General features: G+C 41.8%; 1 long non-coding RNA gene across 2 annotated transcripts; it reads right to left on the bottom strand.

Annotated features, from left to right (window-relative positions):
• Nucleotides 1-10,803: 10,803 nt before the first annotated feature.
• On the bottom strand, nucleotides 10,804-11,514 carry LOC127919592 (uncharacterized). 2 transcript variants are annotated; one of them, XR_008103374.1, is made up of 3 exons: nucleotides 11,442-11,514; nucleotides 11,042-11,121; nucleotides 10,804-10,981 (listed from the first exon to the last, which is right to left on the bottom strand). It is a non-coding gene; the product is annotated as an uncharacterized LOC127919592 (long non-coding RNA). The 2 variants fall into 2 exon arrangements; XR_008103373.1 differs by having other exon boundaries at nucleotides 11,322-11,504.
• Nucleotides 11,515-12,777: the final 1,263 nt, after the last annotated feature.

Here is a 12,777-nt window from a genome sequence, read left to right as displayed (position 1 = left end):
CAGCAGAGCCCCAAGTCCATTGGATATATCCTCTGGCTTGTTGATGTTTATGTCTCCCAGCAGAGCCCCAAGTCCATTGGATATATCCTCTGGCTTGTCGATGTTTATGTCTCCCAGCAGAGCCCCAAGTCCATTGGATATATCCTCTGGCTTGTCGATGTTTATGTCTCCCAGCAGAGCCCCAAGTCCATTGGATATATCCTCTGGCTTGTTGATGTTTATGTCTCCCAGCAGAGCCCCAAGTCCATTGGATATATCCTCTGGTTTGTTGATGTTTATGTCCCCCAGCAGAGCCCCAAGTCCATTGGATATATCCTCTGGCTTGTTGATGTTTATGTCTCCCAGCAGAGCCACAAGTCCATTGGATATATCCTCTGGCTTGTCGATGTTAAAGCGTTCATCTTCTCCGTGTCCATAACCAGAATGATTTTGCCCGAGCGGGTCTCCTGTTATATTCATCAGAGGTGTAGGGAGGGTAAAGTCTGTGAATCCCCCCCCCCAAAAAAAATTGTATTTACTAATTATACCAGGGGATCGACTTTGTGGACATACCTCGTCTGTATACCTGCAGACAGACATAAAAGTGATCCGCATTTATCATAGCCTACATATTCTCATAGCCTACATATTCTCATAGCCTACATATTCTCATAGCTGACATATTCTCATAGCCTACATATTCTCATAGCCTACATACTCTCATAGACTACATATTCTCATAGCTGCTCGACGACTCATAGTGGCTCGACGACTCATTGCGAGCTCACAGAACAGGGCTCCGGGCAGCCGAGCGAAAATGGAGGAAAACTCGCCTCCCTGCGGCCCTGGCATCCTTTCACTCCCTCCTCTCTACATTTTCCTCCTCTGTCTCTGCTGCTAAAGCCACTTTCTACCATTCTAAATTCCAAGCATCTACCTCTAACCCTAGGAAGCTCTTTGCCACCTTCTCCTCCCTCCTGAATCCTCCCCCCTCCCTCCTCCCTCTCTGCAGATGACTTCGTCAACCATTTTGAAAAGAAGGTCGATGACATCCGATCCTCGTTTGCTAAGTCAAACGACACCGCTGGTTCTGCTCACACTGCCCTACCCTATGCTCTGACCTCTTTCTCCCTCTCTCTCCAGATGAAATCTCGCGTCTTGTGACGGCCGGCCGCCCAACAACCTGCCCGCTTGACCCTATCCCTCCTCTCTTCTCCAGACCATTTCCGGAGACCATCTCCCTTACCTCACCTCGCTCATCAACTCATCCCTGACCGCTGGCTACGTCCCTCCCGTCTTCAAGAGAGCGAGAGTTGCACCCCTTCTGAAAAAACCTACACTCGATCCCTCCGATGTCAACAACTACAGACCAGTATCCCTTCTCTCTTTTCTCTCCAAAACTCTTGAGCGTGCCGTCCTTGGCCAGCTCTACCGCTATCTCTCTCAGAATGACCTTCTTGATCCAAATCAGTCAGGTTTCAAGACTAGTCATTCAACTGAGACTGCTCTTCTCTGTATCACGGAGGCGCTCCGCACTGCTAAAGCTAACTCTCTCTCCTCTGCTCTCATCCTTCTAGACCTATCGGCTGCCTTCGATACTGTGAACCATCAGATCCTCCTCTCCACCCTCTCCGAGTTGGGCATCTCCGGCGCGGCCCACGCTTGGATTGCGTCCTACCTGACAGGTCGCTCCTACCAGGTGGCGTGGCGAGAATCTGTCTCCTCACCACGCGCTCTCACCACTGGTGTCCCCAGGGCTCTGTTCTAGGCCCTCTCTTATTCTCGCTATACACCAAGTCACTTGGCTCTGTCATAACCTCACATGGTCTCTCCTATCATTGCTATGCAGACGACACACAATTAATCTTCTCCTTTCCCCTTCTGATGACCAGGTGGCGAATCGCATCTCTGCATGTCTGGCAGACATATCAGTGTGGATGACGGATCACCACCTCAAGCTGAACCTCAGCAAGACGGAGCTCCTCTTCCTCCCGGGAAGGACTGCCCGTTCCATGATCTCGCCATCACGGTTGACAACTCCATTGTGTCCTCCTCCCAGAGCGCTAAGAACCTTGGCGTGATCCTGGACAACACCCTGACGTTCTCAACTAACATCAAGGCGGTGTCCCGTTCCTGTAGGTTCATGCTCTACAACATCCGCAGAGTACGACCCTGCCTCACACAGGAAGCGGCGCAGGTCCTAATCCAGGCACTTGTCATCTCCCGTCTTGATTACTGCAACTCGCTGTTGGCTGGGCTCCCTGCCTGTGCCATTAAACCCCTACAACTCATCCAGAACGCCGCAGCCCGTCTGGTGTTCAACCTTCCCAAGTTCTCTCACGTCACCCCGCTCCTCCGCTCTCTCCACTGGCTTCCAGTTGAAGCTCGCATCCGCTACAAGACCATGGTGCTCGCCACGGAGCTGTGAGGGGAACGGCACCTCAGTACCTCCAGGCTCTGATCAGGCCCTACACCCAAACAAGGGCACTGCGTTCATCCACCTCTGGCCTGCTCGCCTCCCTACCACTGAGGAAGTACAGTTCCCGCTCAGCCCAGTCAAAACTGTTCGCTGCTCTGGCCCCCAATGGTGGAACAAACTCCTCACGACGCCAGGACAGCGGAGTCAATCACCACCTTCCGGAGACACCTGAAACCCCACCTCTTCAAGGAATACCTAGGATAGGGTAAGTAAGGGTAAGTAATCCTTCTCACCCCCCTTCTCCCCCAACAAGATTTAGATGCAAGTGGCTGTTCCACTGGTTGTCATAAGGTGTATGCACCAATTTGTAAGTCGCTCTGGATAAGAGCGTCTGCTAAATGACTTAAATGTAATGTAAATGTCATAGCCTACATATTCTCATAGCCTACATATTCTCATAGCTGACATATTCTCATAGCCTACATATTCTCATAGCTGACATATTCTCATAGCCTACATATTCTCATAGCTGACATATTCTCATAGCCTACATATTATCATAGCCTACATATTCTCATAGCCTACATATTCTCATAGCTGACATATTCTCATAGCCTACATATTCTCATAGCCTACATATTCTCATAGCCTACATATTATCATAGCCTACATATTCTCATAGCCTACATATTCTCATAGCTGACATATTCTCATCGCCTACATATTCTCATAGCCTACATATTCTCATAGCCTACATATTCTCATAGCCTACATATTCTCATAGCCTACATATTCTCATAGCCTACATATTCTTATAGCCTACATATTCTCATAGCCTACATATTCTCATAGCCTACATATTCTCATAGCCTATAACCTACATATTCTCATAGCCTATAGCCTACATATTCTCATAGCCTATAGCCTACATATTCTTATAGCCTACATATTAGCATAGCCTACTTATTCTCATAGCCTACATATTCTCATAGCCTACATATTCCTATAGCCTACATATTCCTATAGCCTACATATTCTCATAGCCTACATATTCTCATAGCCTACATATTCTCATAGTCTACATATTCTCATAGCCTACATATTCTCATAGCCTACATATTCTTATAGCCTACATATTCTCATAGCCTACATATTCTCATAGCCTACATATTCTTATAGCCTACATATTGTCATAGCCTACATATTCTCATAGCCTACATATTCTTATAGCCTACATATTCTCATAGCCTACATATTCCTATAGCCTACATATTGTCATAGCCTACATATTCTCATAGCCTACATATTCTTATAGCCTACATATTCTCATAGCCTACATATTCCTATAGCCTACATATTCTCATAGCCTACATATTCTCATAGCCTACATATTCTTATAGCCTACATATTCTCATAGCCTACATATTCTCATAGCCTACATATTCCTATAGCCTACATATTCTCATAGCCTACATATTCCTATAGCCTACATATTCTCATAGCCTACATATTCTCATAGCCTACATATTCTCATAGCCTACATATTCTCATAGCCTACATATTGTCATAGCCTACATATTCTCATAGCCTACATATTCTCATAGCCTACATACTCTCATAGCCTACATATTCTCATAGCCTACATATTCTCATAGCCTACATATTCTCATAGCCTACATATTGTCATAGCCTACATATTCTCATAGCCTACATATTCTCATAGCCTACATATTCTCATAGCCTACATATTCCTATAGCCTACATATTCTTATAGGCTACATATTCTTATAGGCTACATATTCTCATAGCCTACATATTCCTATAGCCTACATATTCCTATAGCCTACATATTCTTATAGTCTACATATTCTCATAGCCTACATATTCCTATAGCCTACATATTCCTATAGCCTACATATTCTCATAGCCTACATATTCCTATAGCCTACATATTCTTATAGGCTACATATTCTCATAGCCTACATATTCCTATAGCCTACATATTCTTATAGGCTACATATTCTTATAGCCTACATATTCTCATAGCCTACATATTCTCATAGCCTACATATTCCTATAGCCTACATATTCCTATAGCCTACATATTCTCATAGCCTACATATTCCTATAGCCTACATATTCTTATAGGCTACATATTCTTATAGGCTACATATTCTCATAGCCTACATATTCCTATAGCCTACATATTCCTATAGCCTACATATTCTCATAGCCTACATATTCCTATAGCCTACATATTCCTATAGCCTACATATTCTCATAGCCTACATATTCTCATAGCCTACATATTCTTATAGCCTACATATTCTTATCGACTACATATTCTTATAGGCTACATATTCTTATAGCCTACATATTCTCATAGCCTACATATTCTCATAGCCTACATATTCCTATAGCCTACATATTCCTATAGCCTACATATTCTCATAGCCTACATATTCCTATAGCCTACATATTCTTATAGGCTACATATTCTTATAGGCTACATATTCTCATAGCCTACATATTCCTATAGCCTACATATTCCTATAGCCTACATATTCTCATAGCCTACATATTCCTATAGCCTACATATTCTAATAGCCTACATATTCTCATAGCCTACATATTCTCATAGCCTACATATTCTCATAGCCTACATATTCTCATAGCCTACATATTCTCATAGTCTACATATTCTCATAGCCTACATATTCTCATAGCCTACATATTCTCATAGCCTACATATTCTTATAGCCTACATATTCTCATAGCCTACATATTCTCATAGCCTACATATTCTTATAGCCTACATATTCTCATAGCCTACATATTCCTATAGCCTACATATTCTCATAGCCTACATATTCTCATAGCCTACATATTCTCATAGCCTACATATTCTCATAGCCTACATATTCTCATAGCCTACATATTCTCATAGCCTACATATTCTCATAGCCTACATATTCTCATAGCCTACATATTCTCATAGCCTACATATTCTCATAGCCTACATATTCTCATAGCCTACATATTCTCATAGCCTACATATTCTCATAGCCTACATATTCTCATAGCCTACATATTCCTATAGCCTACATATTCTTATAGGCTACATATTCTTATAGGCTACATATTCTCATAGCCTACATATTCCTATAGCCTACATATTCCTATAGCCTACATATTCTTATAGTCTACATATTCTCATAGCCTACATATTCCTATAGCCTACATATTCCTATAGCCTACATATTCTCATAGCCTACATATTCCTATAGCCTACATATTCTTATAGGCTACATATTCTCATAGCCTACATATTCCTATAGCCTACATATTCTTATAGGCTACATATTCTTATAGCCTACATATTCTCATAGCCTACATATTCTCATAGCCTACATATTCCTATAGCCTACATATTCCTATAGCCTACATATTCTCATAGCCTACATATTCCTATAGCCTACATATTCTTATAGGCTACATATTCTTATAGGCTACATATTCTCATAGCCTACATATTCCTATAGCCTACATATTCCTATAGCCTACATATTCTCATAGCCTACATATTCCTATAGCCTACATATTCCTATAGCCTACATATTCTCATAGCCTACATATTCTCATAGCCTACATATTCTTATAGCCTACATATTCTTATCGACTACATATTCTTATAGGCTACATATTCTTATAGCCTACATATTCTCATAGCCTACATATTCTCATAGCCTACATATTCCTATAGCCTACATATTCCTATAGCCTACATATTCTCATAGCCTACATATTCCTATAGCCTACATATTCTTATAGGCTACATATTCTTATAGGCTACATATTCTCATAGCCTACATATTCCTATAGCCTACATATTCCTATAGCCTACATATTCTCATAGCCTACATATTCCTATAGCCTACATATTCTAATAGCCTCTATTCTCATAGCCTACATATTCTCATAGCCTACATATTCTCATAGCCTACATATTCTCATAGCCTACATATTCTCATAGTCTACATATTCTCATAGCCTACATATTCTCATAGCCTACATATTCTCATAGCCTATATTCTTATAGCCTACATATTCTCATAGCCTACATATTCTCATAGCCTACATATTCTTATAGCCTACATATTGTCATAGCCTACATATTCTCATAGCCTACATATTCTTATAGCCTACATATTCTCATAGCCTACATATTCCTATAGCCTACATATTCTCATAGCCTACATATTCTCATAGCCTACATATTCTTATAGCCTACATATTCTCATAGCCTACATATTCTCATAGCCTACATATTCCTATAGCCTACATATTCTCATAGCCTACATATTCCTATAGCCTACATATTCTCATAGCCTACATATTCTCATAGCCTACATATTCTCATAGCCTACATATTCTCATAGCCTACATATTCTTATAGCCTACATATTCTTATAGCCTACATATTCTTATAGCCTACATATTCTTATCGACTACATATTCTTATAGCTGACATATTCTCATAGCCTACATATTCTCATAGCCTACATATTCTTATAGCCTACATATTCTTATCGACTACATATTCTTATAGCCTACATATTCTTATCGACTACATATTCTTATAGCTGACATATTCTCATAGCCTACATATTCTTATAGCCTACATATTCTTATAGCCTACATATTCTTATAGCCTACATATTCTTATAGCCTACATATTCTTATAGCTGACATATTCTCATAGCCTACATATTCTTATAGCTGACATATTCTCATAGCCTACATATTCTTATAGCCTACATATTCTTATAGCCTACATATTCTTATAGCCTACATATTCTTATAGCCTACATATTCTTATAGCTGACATATTCTCATAGCCTACATATTCTTATAGCCTACATATTCTTATAGCCTACATATTCTTATCGACTACATATTCTTATAGCCTACATATTCTTATAGCTGACATATTCTCATAGCCTACATATTCTTATAGCCTACATATTCTTATAGCCTACATATTCTTATAGCCTACATATTCTTATCGACTACATATTCTTATAGCTGACATATTCTCATAGCCTACATATTCTTATAGCCTACATATTCTTATAGCATACATATTCTTATAGCTGACATATTCTCATAGCCTACATATTCTTATAGCCTACATATTCTTATAGCCTACATATTCTTATAGCCTACATATTCTTATCGACTACATATTCTTATAGCTGACATATTCTCATAGCCTACATATTCTTATAGCCTACATATTCTTATAGCCTACATATTCTTATAGCCTACATATTCTTATAGCCTACATATTCTTATCGACTACATATTCTTATAGCCTACATATTCTCATAGCCTACATATTCTCATAGCCTACATATTCTTATCGACTACATATTCTTATAGCCTACATATTCTCATAGCCTACATATTCTTATAGCCTACATATTCTTATCGACTACATATTCTTATAGCCTACATATTCTCATAGCCTACATATTCTTATAGCCTACATATTCTTATCGACTACATATTCTTATAGCCTACATATTCTTATAGCCTACATATTCTTATCGACTACATATTCTTATAGCCTACATATTCTCATAGCCTACATATTCTCATAGCCTACATATTCTTATAGCCTACATATTCTTATCGACTACATATTCTTATAGCTGACATATTCTCATATTCTACATATTCTTACCTCTTTGTTGATTGATTGTCCATTGAATTGTGTCCATTTTCTGTTTTTTAGAAAGATTTACACCAACATGAAAAGATAAATGGTATGATCATAAAACAATATAAATGTAGCTCATATACAAGGGACCAACTATATATACAGTGCCTTGCGAAAGTATTCGGCCCCCTTGAACTTTGCGACCTTTTGCCACATTTCAGGCTTCAAAAATAAAGATATAAAACTGTATTTTTTTTTTTTTTTTTGTGAATCATCAACAACAAGTGGGACACAATCATGAAGTGGAACGACATTTATTGGATATTTCAAACTTTTTTAACAAATCAAAAACTGAAAAATTGGGCGTGCAAAATTATTCAGCCCCCTTAAGTTAATACTTTGTAGCGCCACCTTTTGCTGTGATTACAGCTGTAAGTCACTTGGGGTATGTCTCTATCAGTTTTGCACATCGAGAGACTGACATTTTTTCCCATTCCTCCTTGCAAAACAGCTCGAGCTCAGTGAGGTTGGATGGGGAGCAGTTGTGAACAGTAGTTTTCAGTTCTTTCCACAGATTCTCGATTGGATTCAGGTCTGGACTTTGACTTGGCCATTCTAACACCTGGATATGTTTATTTTTGAACCATTCCATTGTAGATTTTGCTTTATGTTTTGGATCATTGTCTTGTTGGAAGACAAATCTCCGTCCCAGTCTCAGGTCTTTTGCAGACTCCATCAGGTTTTCTTGCAGAATGGTCCTGTATTTGGCTCCATCCATCTTCCCATCAATTTTAACCATCTTCCCTGTCCCTGCTGAAGAAAAGCAGGCCCAAACCATGATGCTGCCACCACCATGTTTGACAGTGGGGATGGTGTGTTCAGGGTGATGAGCTGTGTTGCTTTTACGCCAAACATAACATTTTGCATTGTTGCCAAAAAGTTCAATTTTGGTTTCATCTGACCAGAGCAGATGTGAGTGATAGGTCTAACTGGTTTCTCCAAGGGGGCTGACCCCATTTAGTCAACTGGTTTGATTGTTTGGTCGAGCACCTTCTTCCACATGTTTGATGTGTCTCCCAGGTGGCTTGTGGCAAACTTTAAACAACACTTTTTATGGATATCTTTAAGAAATGGCTTTCTTCTTGCCACTCTTCCATAAAGGCCAGATTTGTGCAATATACGATTGATTGATTGTTGTCCTATGGACAGAGTCTCCCACCTCAGCTGTAGATCTCTGCAGTTCATCCAGAGTGATCATGGGCCTCTTGGCTGCATCTCTGATCAGTCTTCTCCTTGTATGAGCTGAAAGTCTAGAGGGACGGCCAGGTCTTGGTGGATTTGCAGTGGTCTGATACTCCTTCCATTTCAATATTATCGCTTGCACAGTGCTCCTTGGGATGTTTAAAGCTTGGGAAATATTTTTTTGTATCCAAATCCGGCTTTAAACTTCTTCACAACAGTATCTTGGACCTGCCTGGTGTGTTCCTTGTTCTTCATGATGCTCTCTGCGCTTTTACCAGACCTCTGAGACTATCACAGTGCAGGTGCATTTATACAGAGACTTGATTACACACAGGTGGATTGTATTTATCATCATTAGTCATTTAGGTCAACATTGGATCATTCAGAGATCCTCACTGAACTTCTGGAGAGAGTTTGCTGCACTGAAAGTAAAGGGGCTGAATAATTTTGCACGCCCAAGTTTTCAGTTGTTTGATTTGTTAAAAAAGTTTGAAATATCCAATAAATGTCGTTCCACTTCATGATTGTGTCCCACTTGTTGTTGATTCTTCACAAAAAATACAGTTTTATATCTTTATGTTTGAAGCCTGAAATGTGGCAAAAGGTCGCAAAGTTCAAGGGGGCCGAATACTTTTGTAAGGCACTGTATATACATGGGAACAACCTTACTTTAAATTGAGGAGATCTTCACCTGCTGTCCTTTCAAATTCAAATTCAAATCCAAATGTTTCAGTTGGGCCGTTAGGTTCCTTCAAGAACCCCCACCATCTAAGGAGGTTCCACGCGAACCCCACTCCTATGGCGGTTCTTGAAAGAACCTTTTGGGGGTGGGGAGGTGGGGGGGGGTGTAATTTTCAATGCCAAGAACCCTAAGGTTCTTTGAAGAACTTTGAGGATCCTAGAAGAACCCTTGTTGAACCCCACGCGTTCAGAGTTCATCCACACACTGATGTCTGGCGCTGGAGGAGATGGCCTCCGTTTTACGGTCTCCTAACCAGTTGTGCTATTAGCCTGACTAACGGTGTCTGTATAGAGCCTTGCTGCTCTTATTTTCAAATGTATTTTTACTGTTGTTTTATTTCTTTACTTACCTACACACGCGTGCACGCGCACACACACACACACACACACACACACACACACACACACACACACACACGCACGCACGCACGCACACGCACGCACGCACGCACACACGCACACGCACACACACCTTTTTCTTCACACTATTGGTTAGAATCTGTAAGTAAGCATTTCACTGTAAGGTCTCCCTACTAAAATTACATAGAATTGCATAAATGCTTTCATAAAAGGCTGTTTTTTTTCCTCGGACCCGAAGCTACAAAAAAAAAAAACGCCATGTTTGCAACTTCTATAACCGCCTCTAGTCTACTGCTGGAGGCCACTACGCAAATACAATGATATACCTTTAATGCTTTATTCTAAATGTGTGTTTTTTACCTCAGAGTTCCCCAAGTCACGCCCCTCTCACGCTCACTTTCTGTTCCTGTCACGTCTGCTCCCGCTCTTCCCTCCGTCTGGCGCTTGAGGGCGCCAGATTACCCTGCATCACTCACTCCTGCCATCCATCACTCACACCTGCTATCCATCACTCACTCCTGCCATCCATCACTCACTCCTGCCATCCATCACTCACTCCTGCCATCCATCACTCACACCTGCCATCCATCACTCACTCCTGCCATCCATCACTCACACCTGCCATCCATCACTCACTCCTGCCATCCATCACTCACACCTGCCATCCATCACTCACACCTGCCATCCATCACTCACACCTGCTATCCATTGCTCACACCTGCCATCCATCACTCACACCTGCCGTCCATCACTCACACCTGCCATCCATCACTCACACCTGCCATCCATCACTCACACCTGCCATCCATCACTCACTCCTGCCATCCATCACTCACACCTGCCATCCATCACTCACACCTGCCATCCATCACTCACTCCTGCCATCCATCACTCACACCTGCCATCCATCACTCACTCCTGCCATCCATCACTCACTCCTGCCATCCATCACTCACTCCTGCCATCCATCACTCACACCTGCCATCCATCACTCACTCCTGCCATCCATCACTCACACCTGCCATCCATCACTCACTCCTGCCATCCATCACTCACTCCTGCCATCCATCACTCACTCCTGCCATCCATCACTCACTCCTGCCGTCCATCACTCACTCCTGCCATCCATCACTCACACCTGCCCTCCCTCGTCACTCGCATCATCTGCGTTACTGGACTCACCTGGACTCACTTATCACATGTTATTTCCCTCCCCTATAGTTGTCTATTCCCCCTGGACTCACCTGGACTCACTTATCACATGTTATTTCCCTCCCCTATAGTTGTCTATTCCCCAGCTCTGTTCCCCTGCCCTCCCTCATGTTATTTCCCTCCCCTATAGTTGTCTATTCCCCAGCTCTGTTCACCTGCCCTCCCTCATGTTATTTCCCTCCCCTATAGTTGTCTATTCCCCAGCTCTGTTCACCTGCCCTCCCTCATGTTATTTCCCTCCCCTATAGTTGTCTATTCCCCAGCTCTGTTCACCTGCCCTCCCTCATGTTATTTCCCTCCCCTATAGTTGTCTATTCCCCAGCTCTGTTCACCTGCCCTCCCTCATGTTATTTCCCTCCCCTATAGTTGTCTATTCCCCAGCTCTGTTCACCTGCCCTCCCTCATGTTATTTCCCTCCCCTATAGTTGTCTATTCCCCAGCTCTGTTCACCTGCCCTCCCTCATGTTATTTCCCTCCCCTATAGTTGTCTATTCCCCAGCTCTGTTCACCTGCCCTCCCTCATGTTATTTCCCTCCCCTATAGTTGTCTATTCCCCAGCTCTGTTCACCTGCCCTCCCTCATGTTATTTCCCTCCCCTATAGTTGTCTATTCCCCAGCTCTGTTCACCTGCCCTCCCTCATGTTATTTCCCTCCCCTATAGTTGTCTATTCCCCAGCTCTGTTCACCTGCCCTCCCTCATGTTATTTCCCTCCCCTATAGTTGTCTATTCCCCAGCTCTGTTCACCCGCTGCTGCATTGTATTGTTTCTGTCTTTTGAATGTGTTCGTGATGCTGTTCCGGTCTCGTCTCTGTCCGTTAGATGCACTATTGTAAAGTGGCTGTTCCACTGGATGTCATAAGGTGAATGCACCAATTTGTAAGTCGCTCTGGATAAGAGCGTCTGCTAAATGACTTAAATGTAAATGTAAATGTTATGATTAAATGCTTTTACTCCCCGTACCTGCTTCGTCTCTCCGGCGTCAACTCATGTGACATTTCCGGCACTTCCCGGAACACTGGAGGATGTAGAATCATTCACTCATCAATTCTAAAACTCTCGCCTTCACAAAAACGAATGTCCTGTTCTTTGACAAAATATTAC

The sequence above is a fragment of the Oncorhynchus keta genome, unplaced genomic scaffold, assembly GCF_023373465.1.
Source record: "Oncorhynchus keta strain PuntledgeMale-10-30-2019 unplaced genomic scaffold, Oket_V2 Un_contig_1717_pilon_pilon, whole genome shotgun sequence".
NCBI lineage: Eukaryota > Metazoa > Chordata > Actinopteri > Salmoniformes > Salmonidae > Oncorhynchus > Oncorhynchus keta.
This window is presented reverse-complemented; position numbering and strand designations above follow the sequence as displayed.